At 50.9% G+C, this 8,399-nt stretch overlaps 1 protein-coding gene across 2 annotated transcripts in view; it reads left to right on the plus strand.

The window, feature by feature from the left end:
- The window catches only part of LOC119843244 (bMERB domain-containing protein 1-like), a 68,621-nt gene extending 65,405 nt beyond the window's left edge, over nt 1-3,216 (plus strand). The window contains exon 7 of one of the 2 annotated variants that reach the window (XM_038372340.2): nt 171-3,216. The gene's annotated coding sequence lies outside the window, so the exon portion shown is untranslated. The remainder of the gene's footprint in view (nt 1-170) is intronic. The other variant, XM_038372341.2, reaches the window with a different exon arrangement.
- Nucleotides 3,217-8,399: the final 5,183 nt, after the last annotated feature.

Genomic DNA, 8,399 nt, shown 5'->3' on the forward strand with positions numbered 1-8,399 from the left:
TGCCGCTGTGAATGATGAATAGTCACTGAGCCAGGGAAAGCGCATGAGGACAACTCTAAAGCCTGGTGGGGAGGGCACTGCCCCACGTGGGATCAGCCCTTCAGTCGGGTGTGTGGGGGGTGATTTGACTCCTGTGTCACATCCATTTGCTCTCTCTGCTCCTTTCCCAGCAGGCCTCCAGGCAGAGTCCGTGGCTCCTGACAGCTTCAACCTCCCTTCATTGCTCATGCTTCCCACAGACGGAAAGACATTTCCAAGTGAGCCGGTGCAAGCTTGGACGTTGGCTTGTTTTCTTGATGCCACTTAAGTGGGAGTCGCCTTCATGACATTAAAAACAAATTCCATCTGGTCTCAGCATGGACGGGGCTTATACAGCAGCAGATCAGGTGCAATTGAAGTGGGTTTGCTTCTTTTTCTTAACTGAACAGGATCAAAAAAGACCTTGGAAAGTTTACATTTGGTGACCGTCGGCCCCGCCCCTTCCCTCCCCACCCACCTGACATGCTGTGATGCTGCAGCTGGGTGTCAAGCACGCCCCTAGCTTCCTACCATTTCGTGGCTCTTTTGCTCTATGGGCTGCCTCCAAAGGACACGTTCTAGGAAAGCCTTGATTGTATACATATCTGCACTCTGCTTGGGCTGCAGATTTGTCACAACATCTTGTATCAGAAGTCACAAATCAGGCATGGTCATATAAAAGTCACTGGTTTGGGACTGTGGATAAAAATTGCCATGACAAATGAGGAGGCGGGGTCCTGGGTGGAGTGTGAGCCCACCCCATCTTTATTCCTCAGTCAGTGGTGACTCCTGTCATAGACTCATAGGGTTGGAAGGGACCTCAGAAGGTCATCTAGTCCAACCCCCTGCTCAAAGCAGGACCAAGCCCTAATTTTTACCCCAGATCCCTAAATGGCCCCCTCAAGGATTGAACTCACAACCCTGGGTTTAGCAGGCCAATGCTCAAACCACTGAGCTATCCCTCCCTGCCCCATGGGGCTGGGCCTTGCCCCCACACTGCTACTTGGTACACGTGGTCTCAGTGTTGCTCAGGTTGGACTCGGCCACGCCTCCATCATGATAATGGAGGGGCAGCCAGGCCAAACCTGAGCAGTGCTGTGACCCATGCGCCTGGTCACAATGCCCCGAGCAGAGAGCCAGGCCCAGCCCCACGGGGCAGGAGCTGCTGCTGTGGGGTGAGTTTATTAAAACCACAGACACAAAGATAAGTCACGGACAAGGAAGATCTTGGTATCTGGGACATTTTTCTCACCATGCCAAACCTGTAGTCCTGGTTTTGGATAATGCTCTGAGAAAGGTCAGAGTTCAAGTCCAGGAGGGATGTCCGTATGGGTTTGAATGATAATATAATAATACCTAGCTTTTATACAGAGCTTTTCCTTAGCAGCTCTCAGTGATTTCCAAAGGAGGTCAGAACTATTCGCCCCATTTTAGGGGTGGGGAAACTGAGGCAGGAAGTGACTTTGCCAAGGACACCCAGCAGTAGAGCTGGGAATAGAAACCAGGTGTCTGGACTCCCAGTGCACTGCTCTGTCTACTATGCCACACCACTCACGTTCTCAACAGCTTACGTCCTGAGTACGGCCCTGCTGTGTTCAAACTGGGGTAGGGCAAACTAGTTTCAGACTCAGTGGAGCACTGTGGGTTCTGTCCCAACCGCAGTGTTACTGGGTCCGTGATCCGGAGAGGAGAAAAGGTGACGGAGCAGAGAGGAAGGAGAGAAAAACAGGGCAAAGAGCAGAGTGAAAAACACATAGAAAGTGACGGTGCGGAGAGAGGGATGGGGAAAGGCACAGCAAGAAACTCCTACTGACAGCCTCGGTACAGTGGTTCAGCTGCTGCCCTCGGCTATGCCAGCGCAGCCCTATGGGAATCAGTGGGGTGACTGAGAGGAGAATATTTGGCCTAGTTGTAGCACTCACTTGTGCCAGTCTAGCCTTGGGATTCTTCTGCCTGGTAGCTGGCTGCCCTATGGCTAGGAACCCGTGTTGATTCTTTTCATTGACTCACCCTTTGGACAAAGAATTTAGATGACCTGGAAACATCATCTGAGAGGGTCAGAAAGGCCAGAGCTGCACCGGGTTAATCCAGGCCTCATTTTAACCCTTCCTATCCCACGCCAATGTGCTGCCATCACAGCCAGAGCCATTATTGCAGTAGCTCAGCAGGACAGATGCCCTCCTCCTTTTCTGGCCACGTGTCCTGCAGGACTGGAGCTGCATTGCTCTGTCCATCACTGCTAGTGGAGGTTGAGGTCACTGCCATTTGAGCTTCACTCAGAGCATTTCTACCCTGCCTGTGTTCTGCCGTTCGTACTGGCAAAGGTTTTCTCTGACAGATGTTTTGGAGCATCCTCTCCCATGCACACAGTGGCCTACGAGCTCTTTGCCTGACAGGCTGGCCCTGCAGCTCTGCAGCAAAGCCTTCCTGGCAATGCACTGAAGCTCCTGTCTGCTTTTGCCTGGTGGCATGTCTTACACTGAGCTGATGTACCTGCGTGGTCACATACTGCTTCAAGCCTCCATGCATTTCCTGCTCCATGCACTTGGTGCCATTTTTATCCCAACTATGCCCCGCCCAGACAGTAATCCCCCCTCCATCCCGTCCGGAACCAGCTCTGAGTCCCTTGCATGTCAGTTAATCAGTACTGCCAGAACACAGAGCGTATCAGCCCTGCTTCCTCACCTTGCCAGCGGGCAGCCCGTTGGCTTTTCCGTCTTGATTATGTAACCCTTCTGCCCATCAGAGTTGGCAGCAACAAGGGCGGGTTCAGTATCTAGGGGTTCCATTCCAATAACGCAATGCAAAATTGGCTCAAGCCCCCAGCCAGTGACCTGGGACAAATATATACTACCCCTGCTGGGCACCTCCAAGAGGCAATACTTCCTCTCTCGCAAGCACATAGTCTGAGTGTAGCAAAAAAGCCTTTTAATAACAGAGAGAAACAATGTGGCATTATGTTGGGAAAACACCACCAACAGGATTCATAACACAACCCATGAGCAAAATCCCACCCAAAGCAAATTGGGGTATGTCGTTTCCCTTTGGTTCTAGAGTACAGCAACCCAAAAATCACCGAAAGTCCCAAACATCCAACAACCCAAAAATCTCTGTCCCTGGTCAGGGCAGCTCCAGAGTTCGAAAGTTTATCTGCAGAATTTTACCTCCCAACCTGGGTGGAGATGGGGCGGGGGAGAGGTTAAGGGGCACCTTACGTGGTCCAAAGCTGATTGCCCCACCTCTCCATGGGGCTCCGCTCTGCCAGCAGCTCCTATGAGCTGCTCCAGGCATCCGACAAACTGCTCTGCTCACTGTCCCGCAAACTGCTCCACTCCACCAGCCCCTCTGCTCTGCTCACCATCCCACAAACTGCTCTGCCATATATCATCAGGCTCCCCCACTACACAACACGCAGCGATTTCAGCTCTTAATAAGTTTAGCTCTTTTGTGATTTCAGCTTGTAATAAGAGAGCCTCAGTGCCGGTACACTATTAGCCCAAAGTGAATTCAGCTCAGCAGCCTATAACTAGACTCCTGAGGGAATCAAAATTAGCTCTGATTTTCCACAGTGGAGAGAGGAGGAAGTGTAATTAGCATGCAAGACCCTCACCAGGAGCCCCATACCACCAAGTATTAATACCTATCCCCAACCTCTCTCTCTCCTCACTGAGTTTTGGAACCCATGACCCTTGCCTAGTGAGTGCTACTTAGTTGATGGTGAGTCCCTCCATCATAACAGAAGGCCGAATATAGTTCCACTGTCCTTGATTCACATAATCAGGATAATAACAGTTTATTCCTGCCCCAATAACAGAGAAACTGGGGCTCCTACAGCAGCCAAAGTGACCACCTAGGCAGGGTGGGTGTGCCTATGCAAATGAGATCAGCCCCTGAAGTTCTTTTCCACAACCCACCATGACTCGCCACCAGATGTCAGAGTAGAGCTCATCCGACTCTGCTTACAATTAAATCCCTCTCCAGCTGGTTTATTCAGTGCTTTGCCTATGTTTGCAGCCAGACAATACAGGCTTACCTAAGGGATGAGTTCAGTGGTCCCAGCCTAGGGCCTGCATTAATTACTTACTGGCTTTTTCATTAACATAGATTAGTGCCTGCTACAATGGCAGCTTGGCACTTCCTAGAGTATGCAACACTCTGTCGCAGAGCTGCCATGTCTCTGGGCTCGCTGAGCTATGGCCCAGGCCGTAGCAAAGTAGGATAACATCTCAGGCCATGAGCTACAGTATCCAGGCCTGATATGACTGTTCCATTGCTGCTTCCCAGCTGCTCTGTGATCCCTGGAGTGCTGTAGCCAATGGTCCCCGGGCTGCTCTCCTGTCATACGCCTTCTTGAATTTAGGTGTTGGTCTTCACCTGTAAAGCTCTAAATGATTGGGACCTGAGAGATTGCCCTGCTCCCCATGCCACAGTGCTGCAGTTGGGCTCAGTAGAGCTGCTTGAGCCATTGGCCCTTGGTTGCCAAGGGAGGGAGGTCTCTGTAAGAGACATTCAACTTGCTGCTCATACTCAAACCTGGTCTGAAATGATCCAAATGTGTGGCCCTTCAGGGCCCCCCAATGCTGTCTGGCTCTTTGGGCAGGCATCTGAGGAGGGCTGAGGTGGCTGGATTGGGTGGAGGCTGGGGGGATTTTGATCTGTTTTGTAATCAGTGTTTTCTTCCTGTGGTTTTACTATGTTTGGGGGTGGGGAGGAGGGCAATATGTTGCTGGTTTGGCTGTGTAGTGTAATTTGAACTAACGGTACAGCATGATCTAGCATAAAGGAGTACCCTGCTTTTCTGTGCCTCTATTTAAACCCAAACAAAAACACATATCTGGGAAGCCTGGTGCCAAAATCTGACAGTCCTACCCACAGAGATGCCGGGGACATGGCTGTGTAGAAGCAGGGATTTGAGATGGCAGATAAGTCTGGGCTCTCAACATCCATACATACAGGCCAGTGGGGAACCTGCTCTGGTGTCATCCACTGGCCTGCATGACTCTGGGGCACATTTGCTGATAGCGCAGGAGGACAGAGAAAGCCTCCAGCTGTCACAGTTAAACATCAGCTCAAGTCCCTTTGTTCACTTTCCTTTGCATAATTTTTTTCTTTTGAAATAGTCTTGAAATCGCTTCAAATGCAGAAAATTGCCTCCAGGGTTTACATTTTTTCCAGGGCAAGAAGTCCCAGAGTCTCCATTTTGATTTGTTGATCTTGCATTCTCTGTCCTCAGCATGTCTAAATGGTGCCGTTTATAGGTGAGGGGGTGGAGATGCTGGGGATGCCCCCCCAACACTGCACAGGGCACTTACACTTTGGCTTGGGAGAGGTGTGGGGGGGAAGCAGGGACTGAGCTCCCTCTTCTCTTGTACTTGCTCCTGCCCATCATCAGCTGATAACACAGCCCCCTCCACACAGAGGGTAGCAGCCACCAGCACCAATGAGCCCTGCCTCCTATTTCAATCTGCTTTAACCCCTTCCTGGGGTGCAAAACATTTTTTAAGAGCAATAGGAGCTGCTAGGTTTCTGGACCCGAGTTTGAGGGCATGAGCCAGGGTGCTCGAGCTCAGACTGAGCCCTTTGGCAGAGCTGTATGACGGATCATTAATGCAGTGGCCGGGGTTGCTGTGAGTCGGGCTTGAGGTGCATTGGCAGAGCTATGTGGCAGTCTGGATTAGGGTAGCAAGGGTGCTGAGGGTCACTGAGGTGCATTGGCAGAGCTGTGCAGATGCCATGCCCAGGACAGGCTAGCAGGGAGGCCATTGGTCAAGCCTGAAGGGCAATGGCGGAGAGGTGCAGGGGCATGGATTGGCAAAGCAGAGGGTGCTGAGGCACCAAAGAATGAAGCTCATGGAACTAGCATGAGTATGTGAGTATGGAGACACACGCATAGCTAGTGCAGACATAACCTGGAGCACTGCCCGATCCCGCACTCCTTGTCTGCCAGTGTGGGGCGCTGCTCAGTAACCAGCTGGGAAACCAGTGACGGCCTCCTCTGCCCCACCTCCAAGCTGTCTAATATTTTAGAGGGGCTGGAGACCCTGCCCGGCCCACTGTAAGCCTTGTGTGCAGCCCCCAGACGATAGCTACATCATGCACTTGCAGGGCCTGGATCAGGCTGTGCAAAGGGACAGAGAACAGGGTGGTAACACCTAACCCATAACTCTGCCCTACCTTACTGGGCACTTGTAGGAAGTATGTCAAGGATTTCAGTGTTAGGGTTTAAAGGTAATGATCTTTGACTACTATTGTCAAACAAGCGAACACTGCACAGGGTGTGACCCGTACAATAACGGCCCCGCACACAGCTAGGCCTCAGAATGGCGAGCATGAAGAGCAGGTCTCACCATCTCAGCATTGATACCGATGGCGGGAGTGCTAGGAATACGCAGGAACCTCTGAGTTCCAGCGCACCTGGGGCAGGGCACATATCTGGCTCAGCAGCTGATTGGAACTGTTCACATACAGCGGAAAGCTACTGCCAGGCGCCCGTCACTCACTATGTGTCCCCAAATTCCCATGCAAGATCAATTGGTTGCCAAGTTCAGTTGGACCTATTCCTGGAGGTTTCACCATATGACATAATCTTTCATTAAAGATTGAGCTTTAATTCCTGGAGACTCCAGGACAATCCTGGAGGGTTGGCAACCCTAGCTACATTTTCTTCCACTTAAAGATTATTGTATCCAAGAAAACCGTGATCTAGTATTCAGACTCTACAGGAACCAAGGTCATTTGAATACCTCTTGTGCTATATCAGTGGTTCCCAATCTGGGGCTCGCGGCTCACCACTGCTCCCTGTGTTCTTGCTAGTGGGCCCTGGAGAGCTGGCTGGTCCTGCAGTGTGGGAGCCTCCCTCTTGTTCCAGGTGCTGCATGCCATGAAAGACAGCAATGAATACACTAAACACTCCTCTAAGACTACTGTGCCATGTGCGCAATGGCTGAAGGTGTCCAAGGAATCGTATACAAAAGCCAATGGGTGGGGACGTGGTCCCTTCAGTGTGGAATAGGAAGGTAGGTGGTCCCTGTAATAGCCAATGAGAGAGGAGGTGGTCTTCGTGATAGCGAATGAGAGGCGAGGTGTTCTTTACGATAGCAAATGGGAAGGGATGTGTTCCCTGCATTGGTCAATAGGAAGGCAAGTAATCCCTGTGGTAGCCAGTGGGAGGGGAAATGGCCCCATGATAGCGAATGAGAGGACAGGTGTTCTTTCTGTTAGTGAATGGGAGGGGAGTTTTGCAAGAGATAATGTCTCTAGTTAGATGTGGGTCCCATCATAGACAGGCGTGAGGCCTAATCCTCCTGCATTAAGCGTCACAAAGACTAGGGTTTTTTTCTCTGGGGGACTGGGAAAATTTCCCAGTGCTCTAAGGAAGGGAGCTGTCACCCTGGGTCCTGATACTGAGCCATTCACTGAAGTGCCTGTGGCCAAACACTCCATCTGCTATCCAGGATCCAATCGCACTGCACACCATACGGGCCGGATTCACCGATCCACTCCTGCCATGCAAAGGGGGCTTAAACTAACCAGAAATGACCAGCAGAGACTCCCTTGAATGGGGGGAGCTCTCCCTGGCAGAAAGTTGGAGGAAGCAGACCTTGCTCCTGTACCAACACCCCCCTGCCCTCTGCATAAGGGGAGAGAGAGGGCATAGGGGGAGGGATGGCAGCTAGATCTCTGTGATGCCTGATCCTCCACAGGTATACAGTCACTGGGGGCCCTTATGCCAGTGATCTAAATGGGAAGTGCTTGTCAAAAGCTTTGTGTTATGCTGGGGCCTGATGACATGGTCTCAGACTTCTGACCAACATCTTGGACCACCACCCCTTCATTGTGCCCAAGCAGCGCCCAAACAGCGTGGAGAATCCAGCCCTCTATGATACATTTGCTCTGGGTATAATCATTTTGCCACTGCATATGTGTTGCTGGGAGCTGCAATGATAAACATGGGGGGGGATCGTTTATTACAGAGCCAATGACTTCAAACATACGAAAAAATTTGGGACTAAACTGAGAGCAGATATCGTCTCAACATTCAACGTTCCATGCAGGGCTTCTATGTCTGATATCAGTAAAAATCAAGTAGCTGTTCTTGGGCTTTCCAATGGTCTCTGCAATTATTTCAACTTAAAACACTGGACCATGTCCTTAACTGACATAAATCAGTGTAGCACCATTGATGTTAGTGAGGCTACACCACTATACTCCAGCTGTGGATCTGTCCCTTCCACTTAAAGATTATTGTATCCAAGAAAACAGAGATGGAGAATGCACTCTCCACCATGTCCATTCTCCACCATGTCTAGAGCTCATTTCACTTTGTTGCAAATGCAGATTCTTGATAGACTTTGCTCTCTCTCCAGATCACACATTGGACC

This window comes from Dermochelys coriacea, chromosome 14 (genome assembly GCF_009764565.3).
Source record: "Dermochelys coriacea isolate rDerCor1 chromosome 14, rDerCor1.pri.v4, whole genome shotgun sequence".
Classification (NCBI taxonomy): domain Eukaryota; kingdom Metazoa; phylum Chordata; order Testudines; family Dermochelyidae; genus Dermochelys; species Dermochelys coriacea.